The sequence below is a fragment of the Ovis aries genome, chromosome 22 (genome assembly GCF_016772045.2).
Source record: "Ovis aries strain OAR_USU_Benz2616 breed Rambouillet chromosome 22, ARS-UI_Ramb_v3.0, whole genome shotgun sequence".
NCBI lineage: Eukaryota > Metazoa > Chordata > Mammalia > Artiodactyla > Bovidae > Ovis > Ovis aries.
Genome location: NC_056075.1, coordinates 34,109,203 through 34,121,319, shown reverse-complemented (window position 1 = coordinate 34,121,319; position 12,117 = coordinate 34,109,203).

Sequence of the window (12,117 nt, the reverse complement as noted above, 5' to 3'; positions counted from 1 at the left end):
TGGCTTCAGAAAGCCAACCCCAGAGGTCAGACCCACGTGGAACGGTGAGCCTTCCTCCAGAGGGTGGGAGGAAAAGGGGAAATGATTTCTAATGTACATCATTGCTCACACCCAAGTTTCAGTTCCATTTCAGAATGCAAAGGGGGCTTCCCAGGCAGGTGCAAAGAACATGCCTGCCAATGCAGGATACGTGAGAGACACAGGTTCAAACCTGGGTTGGAAAGATCCCCTGGAGAAGGAAATGGCAACCCACTCCAGTTTTCTTGCCTGGGAAATCCTATAAATCCGACTGACAGAGGAGCCTGGTGGGCTACAGTCTATGGGATTGCACAGAGTCGGACACGACTGAAGCGACTTTGCACACACGCCTGCAAAGAGGTCTGCTCTGCTCTACTTCTGAGAAAATAAACTGGAGACAGGGAAAGAGTTGACATAGAGTTAAAACGTTGGCCCCTTTGCAGTGACCAGCCACTTCTGGCCTGAGGGGAGGAGCTGTGCACTCCATTTTTCCCCAAAGAAGACAAGTCAGGATGCAAGAGCTGGTTTATTATTATTATTATTGGAGCTTAATTGCTTTACAATTTTGTGTTAGCTTCTGCTGTATCATGCAGTGTATGAGCTACATGTATACATATTTCCCTTCCTTCTTGGACCTCCTCCCACCTCCCCCATCCCCATCCCACCTCTCTAGGTCATCACAGAGCCCAGGGCCCAGCTTCCTGCTCTGTACAGCAGCTTCCCACTGGCTATCTCTTTTACATATAGCAGTGTATGTGCCAATCCTAGTCTCCCAGTTCCTTTCACCCTCCCCTTCCCCACCGTGTCCACATGTCCAAGGGTTGCTTTAATTGGAATTATGCCTACCTGAAGAAGTCTACTTTTTCTCAAAATCTTTGTGATTCTCTGTGTGTTGCTGAAGTAGGAAATGTGAATATTGGATAAATGGGGAATATAGGAGGGAGGTTTTAGCTTTCCTGTGGGCGAAGCGGGGCCAGCGGGGGGAGGATCCTGAGTTATTTTCCAGCACTGCTAAATACTAATTGAATTTTAGCTCTAAGTACTAATTGAACGAAAAGTCACCTGAAATGAAAGGAACATTGGAATTGGTGTCTGTGTGTGTACAACCCCTCAGGGAATTAAATACTGAGAAAGCAGTGAGTAAATTAGAGACCCATGACTCATTAGCAGCCATGAAGCAAGGGTTTTCCCCTTAAGTCAATTGTTTTATTTGATAAAGAACTTTCGAATTGGGGCACGTGTTCATGTCTTTGAGCCTGTGCTAGTCTGTTAGGGCTGCCATAACAAAAGACCACAGACTGAGTGACTTAAACAACAGACTTTTATTTTCTCACAGTCCCAGAGGCTAGACGTCAAAGATCAAGGTGTTGGGAGGTTTTCTTCCTGAGGCCTCGCTCCTTGGCTTGCAGAAGGCTGCTGTCTTGCCATGTCCTCGCTCAGTCATCTCTCTGTGCTCCCATAATGTTCTGATGTTTTCTTTCTGTGCCCTAATATCCTTTTATTATAAGGACACTAATCAGATTAGGACCACCCTAACAACCCCATTTTAGCTTAATTACCTCTTTTTAAAATTGATAACTTTTGTCTGCACTGGGTCTTGTTGCTGCGCAGGATTTCTCTAGATGCACCAAGAGGGGGCTATTCTCTAATTGCAGTGCGCAGGCTTCTCACTGCAGGCAGTGTCTTCTCTCTTTGCAGAGCACGGGCTCCAGGGTGCAAGGGCTCAGTAGTCGTAACACTCCAGCTTACTTGCCACACAGCATATGGAGTCTTCCTAGACCAGGGATCAAACCTGTATCCCCGGTATTGGCTGGCAGTTTCTTAACCACTGGACTACCAGGGAAGTCCCCTAATTATCTCTTTAATGACACTGTTCCCAGTAGAGTCACATTCTGAGGACCTGGGGGGGGGGGGGTAAGGCTTCTACACATGAGTTTGGGAGGGACACAATTCAGCCCATTCCCTGGTAGCTCACATGGTAAAGAATCCGCCTGCTATGCAGGAGACCCTGTTCAGTTCCTGGGGTGGGAAGATCCCCTGAAGAAGGGAAAGGCTACCCACTCCAGTATTCTGGCCTGGATAATTTTATGGACAGAGGAACCTGGCGGGCTATAGTCCATGGGGTCTCAGAGTCGGACACGACTGAGTGACTTTCACTCTTTACTTTCAATTCAGCCCATAATAGAGTCCTAGTTTCCTCCCTGGGAAAACTGGAGTAAAACAGCCCCTTCTTTCCTGGGTTGAAGCTCAAATGAGATGAAGTAAGTGAAAAAAAAAAGTGACTTTGAAGGGCATCAGATTCTACAGAAAGAAAAATTGTTATCTCACAAGGATGAGATAAGCAGCTTAGGACTGGAGGTCTTATAGTGAAGTGATGTCATGTCTGACTCTTTGCGACCCCATGGACTGCAGCCTACCAGGCCTCTCAGTCCATGGGATCTTCCAGGCAAGAGTACTGGAGACCAATATAAAAGCTGTGTCCTCTATATATACCCGAGCTTTGGGGGACAAGTTTGCCAGGAAAAGATGCATTGGGAAAGGTACTACTAAGTATCATGCTTTCTTGGCTCTTTGAGCTTAAATGCCAATCATGTTTCCATTCGTTTATTCTTCACCATTGATTTCACACCTACTCTGCTGGGCACTGGGTCACTGTGATCCATTATCTACAGATGGTGCAGAATGGCATGTTGGCTAGATGAATTTTGGAGGAAATGTCATTAAGCAGGAGAAGACTTCTAATTTGTCTTCCTGTGCAGCTTATGGGGAGCTCTGCTAAAAATATCTCTTGCTTTCAACAACTTCCCCTGACTCTTCCTTCCTCAATCACAGGAGCCTGCTCAGGATCTGGAGGCTCAGAAGAACTCAGAGGAGGTCACCCTGGGGCGGGGAACGGAACCACATAGGTTAAACTCGGGGTGGAAAAATTCAGAGTCTGTCACTGTTAGAGACTGAATGTCTCCTACAGTGAGGCAAACCTGGGTTCTATGAAAAATAAGGGTCAGTTACACACACACACACACACACACACACACACACACACACACACACACACACACACACAGGAGTGCAGAGAAGCCAGAAGAGTTTGCACTTGTCCTTAAGTAAAGTGCATGGCACAGGTATTTTTTACTGTTTGGGCTTCCCAAGCTGTGCAGAAGCAAGGCACAAGTTCATAGAGAGTAAAACAACACCATTATGCACCCTGGATCTCCTTCTTGAATTTTGGAACTTTGAAGTTAAATGAGCATACAACCAAGCTCTGATCTCAGCCATGGGAACCCCATCTCTGCTGGGTTCTAGTCACCTGATGGGGTATGGGCAGGATGGGAAAAAGCCACACCCTCCTCAGGAATCCAACAGCAAAGTGGGGACGGCCTTGATTTCTTTTATTTTTTTGATGTTTATTCTTTTATTTAGGTTCTCTATATCTTCCTGGCTCAAACTGGTATTTTAAACAAAATTTTCTAGAAAAATTGTTTATATTATCTGTGTTGAAATTTATAAACCTAAACATGTTTCTAGTATTTTTCTGATATTTTTTATATCCCTTCCGTATGCATACCTACATATTCTTTTTTATTCATTTGCATTTTTCTATGATTTCCTTTTTTAAAAAAAGTTTATTTATTTATTTGGCTGCATTGGGTCTTAGCTGTGGCATCCTGGATCATGACCACAGCTGATCCAGCTGACAAGTTTCCTGACAAGTGATCAACGCTGGGCCCCAGCACTGGGAGCGCAGAGTCAGCCATGGACCACCGGCAAAGTCTTCTGGTGCCCAGTCCTGAATCGAAAGTCTCACTGTCCAGGAGGAGTTCCAAGAAGAGAAAAGTCCACAGCCACAAAATAGATGTTGCAATAAACCGAGGCAGAAAGGAGACTCGCAGTAAGCACTAAGGAGGAAAGAACCAAAGGGCATCAGATTATGAGACTCATGCATGGCTCACTACACTAAGAAGGTGCTCAGGAGAGCGTCAGAAAGTCCATGCTACATGACAAAAGAAACCCTGAAAAAATGGGAAGAAGAGAGACCTCAGGAATTTAACTTTTTGGCTTGGGCCAACCGACCATTTTGTGGTTCTGAAACTCCTTCGGACTTCAATCTTGCTTTATTTCCAAAACAGGACTGGAAATCAGAATGAGGAAGCCAAGAATATCAAACAGCCTTAGATCCTTGGTTAAAAACATTAGCAGCAACACGCAGCAGAGCTCACCTCCCCCATGCTTCGCATTTCATTGTAAGAGGAAAACCACAAGCCGAATCCTGCAGAGGCTGTTATAATTAACTCACAAGCCCTCCTTTGCTTCTTAGTGGTTTCTGAGTCTCTGAGGTGCAGAAAGTAATGTGAGAAGGGGTTATTTAATATGCATTGTGGGAGGAGTAAGCAAAAACACATTTTTAGTTCCTTTTGCTAAAAGAGTCCATCAAGTCCATTTAATTTACTGTTTACTGTTTCTAGGCTCCGGGGAATCTTCTCTGTGGGATATTTATCTGTCAATTTGGAATAAGAGCAGTTAACATGTGTTGATTAAGGTTTTTTGTTTGTTTGTTTGTTTTAATCAAGGTTTTAATAGCAAATAACAAGAGACCAAGTCCGGCCCCTCAAAGCAGAAAAAGCATTTATTAAAGTGTATTAGATGATGTCTAGAATCCCAGGGGATGGGGAATAAAGCTTGGAGACTATGCGATCAGCCACAATCCCTGACATAAATTCTGGGACTATCCTCAAGGATGCTCCACTGACTTCACTTTTGTCAAAGAGGCTACAGTTTGTCCTGGACCAGATCTCACACTGAACAAACTACTAGGTCCTCTGTTATTAAACTAGCTGTACTGGAGAAGGCAATGGCAACCCACTCCGTACTCTTGCCTGGAAAATCCCATGGACGGAGGAGCCTGGTAGGCTGCAGTCCATGGGGTCGCTAGGAGTCAGACACGACTGAGCGACTTCACTTTCACTTTTCACTTTCCTGCATTGGAGAAGGAAATGGCAGCCCACTCCAGTGTTCTTGCCTGGAGAATCCCAGGGACGGGGGAGCCTGGTGGGCTGCCATCTATGGGGTTGCACAGAGTTGGACACGACTGAAGCAACTTAGCAGCAGCAGCAGTAGTGGTCATCACATCACACCCCCAAACCCGAACCAGGATCTCTGGTTCTCAGACTGTTCCTCCCCCTCCAAAGACATGTATGAGGATCTCCCCCCTGCCCATCTTTTATGGGAAACTCAACTTGGGCCAATGGGAGGGGGTTCATGCTCTGAAACTATGCCCACATCCCTTGCTGTAGATACCCCTATTGCTTTTGCTCAGGTCATAGTCTTTCTGTTGAGAATGACACCTGGGGCTTCAGCTTGATGGTCAATAATGTTTGAAGAAGTGGTCCACTCTCCTTGCTAACTGAGCCCTCTTCTTGTTCTGCTGCGGGGCTGGCAGGCACTCCTGTTTCTTTGACTGCTTGGCCTGTTAGAGCAAGCTGGTGCACGTCTAAAGGAGGGACAGGTATGAGGCCTCAAGCGGCAGTGTAATCTAGACCCATATCAGCAAAGAAAATTCTCACCTGCAGTGGGAGGCTCTTTTCCTGCAGGGACAGCCAGGCTTATTTTTATGCAGAATGGTCACCTTGGAAGCCCCCTAGACAGTAAAGGACCCCTGCATGTGTGCTAAGTCATTTCAGTCGCATCTGACTCTTTGTGACCCTGTGGACTGTAGCCCACCAGGCTCCTATATCCAGGAGATTCTCTGGGCAAGAATACTGGAGTGGGTTGCCATGCCCTTCTCCAGGGGATCTTCCTGACCCAGGAACTGAGTGCATCTCCTACACTGCAGGTGGATTCTTTACCTGCTAAGCCACTGGGGACACCCCCAAGATCCCCTACTACTCTCTATTGGCTACTGCTGTTGACACTCTTGACAAAAGTCGTTGGGTCATTTATGGAAAGGACTGCCCCATCCTTTTCTTTTTCTCCATCTCCCTCTGGGGGTTGGAGTATGGTACAGGGCCTGGTGCTACTTCTTCCCATGACTGGGTTATGGGTCACCCCCCACAGGTTGTGGTACGAGGCTATATATTGAACATTTAACCTGGTAGAATAACCAGCTCAGAACTAACTACGCCTATTTTTGCCCAGCTGTAAGCTCATCAGGAAAAAATGAGAATCATTTTTCCCCGCTTCTCCCAAGAGAGGGGCCAGGTACAGGGGAACATTAGACGCCTGTGTTTTCAACAGTCTAGATTCCTGCATGAGGTAGGATCCATTGGAATGATAAGGGCTCTGTGGGTTGAAGGGGAGGGTGGAGGGAATGGAGGCCAGATGCAAGAAGAGAGGTTCTGAAATGGTGAAGACCCACCATAACTTGCAGGTACTACCTCGTGAAAGGGGACACCTTGGATAAAGGCTAGTTACCTGCACATCAGGTACTGATGTCAGATGCTCTAACAGCCAAAGCAAGTGCCCCCTGGTGCCCAGCCTGGCAGGTGAGGGGCGGAGCACTCACCATTAACTGCCGCCCAATTACTGGACCAGGATGGCCTGGGCACACGGAGCTAGTGAGGCTGGCTTCCAATGCATGCACAGCAGTGAACAGATGGCCATGGACTGCACCCGTAAGGGGATCAGCTGAGCACTGCCCTTATGTTTACACTGCAAGAATCATTTACAGCCCTACTAAGTTCCCTGGGTCCCTTACAACCCAAGACTGGTGGTAGGAGTGCCAAAGAATAAAATAGATTCTGGACTTCTCCCTGATCCTTAAAATACTTTATTTTGGAAAAGTTTAAATGTACAGAAATGTTGCAGAGATAGTTCAGAGAGTTCCTATTACCCTTCACTCAATTTGCCCCAAACAGGCAAATTGGTACACTCTATTAAATAAACTCCAAACTTAATTTGGATGTAACTAGTTTTTTCCACTAATGTCCTCTTTCTGTTCCAGAATCGAATCCAGTGTCTCCTAGTCTCCTCTTTGATCATGGCAGTTTCTCAGCCTTCCCTAGTTTTTCATGACCTTGATATCCTTAAGGAGGGCTAGCCAGCTATCCTATAGAATGTCCCTGGGTTTCACATGTTTTTCTTATGTTAGACTGGGGCGAGGGAACTTGGGGACTTGCCCTTTTCATCCCAGTACATCATATCATATCAGAGGGATCCTGACACCCACATAACATCACCAGTCAGGTCAGCTCTCATCGCTTGTTGAAGGAGGTATCTGCAAAGTTTCACCACCGTCAAGTCACTGTTTCCATTTGCATATTCTATTCTTTAAAAGCCATCCAACTCTGTTTTATTTGCAACAGAAAAATAAAGAAATGAGATGCTGGTTGCAGCTGAATGTGGTGGAACAATTCCTGCCTGGTATATTTATACTTGAACAAGGGTTTTCTTGAAGCCCTCTGCCTCAACCAAAAGTAGCAACTCTAATGGTAGGAATTTCAGGCTCTGTGACAGTTGGGCGTGGGCGTATGGGCTTGGGCGATAAATGTAAGCAGTGTTCTCAATCCTACCACTCAGGCAGTGCCCTGCTCCTCCGCCTATGGAGAGAGCCAGAGCACGGAGGATCCTGTTCATAAAATCTCAGCACAGATTTGAGAACTTAACACACCTACCTATATCTGAGGGACTATCCTTCTACTTAGTCTCTAATACAGTGTGTAAGTGCAGATTTAGAAGGGGTGATGATTGTTTACCCAGGACAAGCTGAGCCTATTCGATTGAAGATGTAATAGAGAGGAATATGGCTCCCTTTCTATTTCAAGCCCACTGTGCAGTTGTCGATGAGACAGTCATTCCCTTGCAAGAGCAAGACCTTCCCTACATCTTAGAGACTGGAAGCGACATAAGGATGAAAATAGGTATGCAACCCCCACCTGTGTTTCTGCTCATCAAGTAGAAAGATGCTGCTTTCCAAGTCTCGTTGTGGCCACTTCCAGCTCCAGGTATCACTTTCAGTGCCTCTTATTTTCCCAATTGTTCCGAGGACCCTGTGAGTTATGGATTTTCAGGCTTAATGCTTTAGACAGAAAGTACTTCTGTGGTTGGAATCGGCAGGAAGACTCTATGAATCATTCAGAGTATCTGAAATGACAAAGCAGTTATTGGAACATTGCAGGAGTTGTTTATTGGGCTGCTAACTCAAAGAGAAACAAGAGATTTAGCAGCAGATTTACAGCAATAAAGCATGGCAATGTTTATTCACACTTTGTACTGCCAGCATTAAAATTCGGTTCCATAAGTCTTTGACTTGGGCCTTTAGCAGAAATCATCTCAGAATATCTCTCTGACGTGGGTTGTGTGACAGCAGTTCGGCAGAAGGCTGGAGTGAGGCATAGATGTGAGAGGAGTCTTGAAGAGACCCTGGAGATTAGGGTGTGGCCTCAGGGGGCTTCTGAAATCAGGAAGGCCCAGCTGAGCACCCTGAGCCTCCTCAAGATTGAGGCTGAAACTCACCTCACACATTCATCTCCACTTGGCTCTACCTTTTATTTAAACACCTTTTGCTGAAAGTCAGACTCTGGGGCAGAGGACTAGAACCAGATTTCACCTCTGCTCCTAAGAGGTTCACAGCTTGGTGGGGGTGCAAGCAGGAGGAGGGTGATGCGAAAGAAATATAAACAACCTGGCAGTTAAACCAGTGCCTGGAGTTGCCTAGGTGACGACGTGGGGTAGGAGTCAGGGGAGGGATTCTAGGCAAAGATGGAGCAAAGACCCAAGAGGCAGACTGGGAGAGCTGCAGTTAACTATCCCGACCTGCAGGTTAACTATCCCAACCCGTATAACTATCCCTACGTTATATCCCAACGTAAATAGCAACAAGATGTTGCTTCTCTTTAAGAAAAAAAAAAATGACGTAGCGATTAAACTTCATTTGGAAAAATAAACACAACGACTGAGTTAAGAAGATCTGGGGAAAGCATAATGAGCAGAGAAGAAGCCGTAGATAGTAAAGGAGATCTGTATTAGATTCTCCAGGCAAGAATACTGGAGTGGGTTACCATTTTCTATGCCAGGGGATCTTTCTGACCCAAGGATTGAACCTCCATGTCCTGTGTCTCCTGCACTGGCAGGTAGATTCTTTATGACTACTGCCACCTGGGAAGCCCAGGCAGCTCTGAAAACTACTTTAAAACTCTATGCGATGGGCAAAAGAATTGATAAGTGGCTGGACAGAACACAACAGCCAACCTAAAGAGACCCCAGAATATTTAAGTACCTACCCACTCCAGTGTTCTTGCCTGGAGAATCCCAGGGACAGGGGGGCCTGGTGGGCTGCCGTCTAGGGGGTCGCACAGAGTTGGACACGACTGAAGCAACTTAGCAGCAGCAGCAGCAGTAGAGCATTAAAGGGGCCAATGGAGAAAGATTTGGATTCGTCCAAAAGTGGTGGAAATTTTGTAAAAGATTAAAGTTACATCCTCACTTGATAGGTAAGAATATATCACAGGTGGATTAGCTTGAAAGTAAAACACAAAGCTTTTTAAAATCAGAAGGAAATATCAGGATTGAGCACTTTCTACGTGCTGCATCAATACAATTAACTATTTTCCAAAAAATGAGATTTTTCCAACAAAATAAAAGAAGTTCTTAAGTGTCTAAAGCAATAATAAGCAACCAAAAAGGCAAATGACAAAAATAATTGAATGCTGTGATAAAAGGTATACAGCCTTATTTTACAAGCAAACTTCACAAAATGTTAAGAAAAAAGTGCGCCAAAAAATAGACAAAGGACTTGAACAGAAGCACAGATACTCAAAAGACATGAAAGAATGTTCAGTCTTAGAGATAAAGAAAGAATGCACAATAAGATTAAAAGGTAGCTTGTTTTCAGCTACCAACATAGCAAAGATTTTAAAATAGGGAGCTTGGGCAATGTGTACTATGAGCCTTGAGATTATGTATACTACATTTGACTCCAAATTCCACCTTTAGGAATCTGTCTGAAGGCGTGAATTTTGAAAATAATTATTTTAGTCATAAAAATAATGTAAATTCCCATGTACATTTTATTTTGTTATATTGAGTCCTATCTGTCAAGATAGAAAGCTATCGTGTATTTTAGTTAACAGGCTAACACTTTATAACACTAAGTATTTGGACATTGCTAACTAATTAGCTATGTTATTTATGAAATTGCTCTTCAGTATGATCACATTAAATATTATATTTGCTATCCAAAAGAACCACAAGTTAATCTCTTTGGAAATTTTTCAACTCATTAAGTATCGTGAAAATAACCTCATTTTTTAAAACGCAAACTCTCCTTTCCTAAATTTATGCTGTGCCCAAAACCCACAAAATTATATCTGATAGTCTCCTCTTTTATGTCATTTTATAAAACTGTAAAAACAGAAAGGTTTTTTAAGTGCAGCTGAATTGTTAAGTTGCTAGTACTATGACAATAGGCAAGTTACTTAACCTCTGTGAACGTGTTTCTTTTAAATTTTAAAAAATTTTGTAATTTTAATTACAAAGTTATTTTATATTGGAGTATAGTTGATTAACAGTGTTGTCTTATTTCAGGGGTACAGCAAAGTGATAAGTTAAACATATACATGTATCTATTCTTTCTCAAATTCTTTTCTCAGGTTATTGAGTAGAGTTGAGTATTGAGTAGAGTTCCCTGTGCTATACAGAAGAACCTCAGTTTCTTTATCTTTAAAATGGGATTTTCTGTTCGATTAATCCCCTAAAGAATCAGAGTGTGTTAGTCGCTCAGTTGTGTCTGACTCTTTGCAACCCCATGGTCTGTAGCCCGCCGCCAGACTCCTCAGCCCATGGTATTCTCTGGGCAAGGACACTGGTGCATGCTAAATCGCTTCAGTTGTGTCCAACTCTTTTTGACACCATGCACTATAGCCTGCCAGGCTCCTCTGTCCATGGGACTCTCCAGGCAAGAATACTGGAGTGGGTTGCCTTTTCCTTCTCCAGAGTGGATAACCATTCCTTTCTCTAGGGGATCTTTCTAACCTAGGGATTGAACCTGGGTCTCTTGCATTGCAGTTAGATTCTTTATTGTCTGAACCACCAGGGCAGAGGGCACATGAAAATTGCTTAATAAATGGTGTCCATGTTTCTGGGAGATCATTCTGTTCCAACTCCTCAGCATATATTTGCTGATTGAGTTGAATGAACAGGTAAATCACCATTTCGTGTTTAGGAAATTAGCAGAAGGAGAAAGAAGGAAAGGATTTTGGAAGCTTCTAAGGATCTTGGTGCTTGCTATAGAAAAACAGTTGGGCACCATATAAAATAAACTAGTCCAAGTACTCACATGGGAGAAGAAAGCAGGTGCTCATGGAAAATGGTGAAGCATTGATCAGCCTAGGCAAAAAAAAGAAAAACAAAAAAAATCAACTGGCCATGCCAGTTTCCAGGATACATCAGGAAGCTTCTGAAAATATTGCTCCCCTTGAGCTTGAAAAAACTGTTCTGAGGTCTTAGTATGTGCCTGTCAGAAACGCCTGTCGTTCTTTGCGTCAACATAAATGTACCCACTGGTGCTTCTGCTTGATGCAAAAGACTTAAAGCAGGTGCAGAGACTAGGTTAATAGGACAGCTTCTGGGTGGGGTGACCTCTAGCTGGCTCCTGGATTCCCACTGAAGAAATGGAAACAGCCTGTCTTAGAGCTGGAAAGTAAGGGCAACTGACTGTCGCATGCTAGAAACAGGGAGGAATCTCTGTCATCTACAGCTTACATCTGGCCCTAGTCAAGGATGAGGGACCAAGTCTGTACTGCAGGCATCAGGAGTCTGCCCCCCTGAGACCACAGCTCGTGAAACTTCAAAGCCCGACTCACCACACCCACGAATTCTCACGGGCCCCTCTGCCTCTGACCCCTCTGACCCTCACACTGCTGCCCTGGCTTGGCCCCCATTTCAGCCTGATCAGAAACTCAAACCCTTCAACCCTCTCCACAGAGAATTCACTCAGCCCAGGCACTTCCTGAGTTTAGCTGTCTTAACTCAAGTTGTCCTCCACTGTGGACTCTTTTGCACCCCAAGAGACATTGGGTAGTGTCTGGAGACATCTCTGGTTGTCACAGCTGGAGGAGATGTGCTAGTGGCAGCTCCTGGGTAGAGGCCAGGGAGGCAGCCCCCATA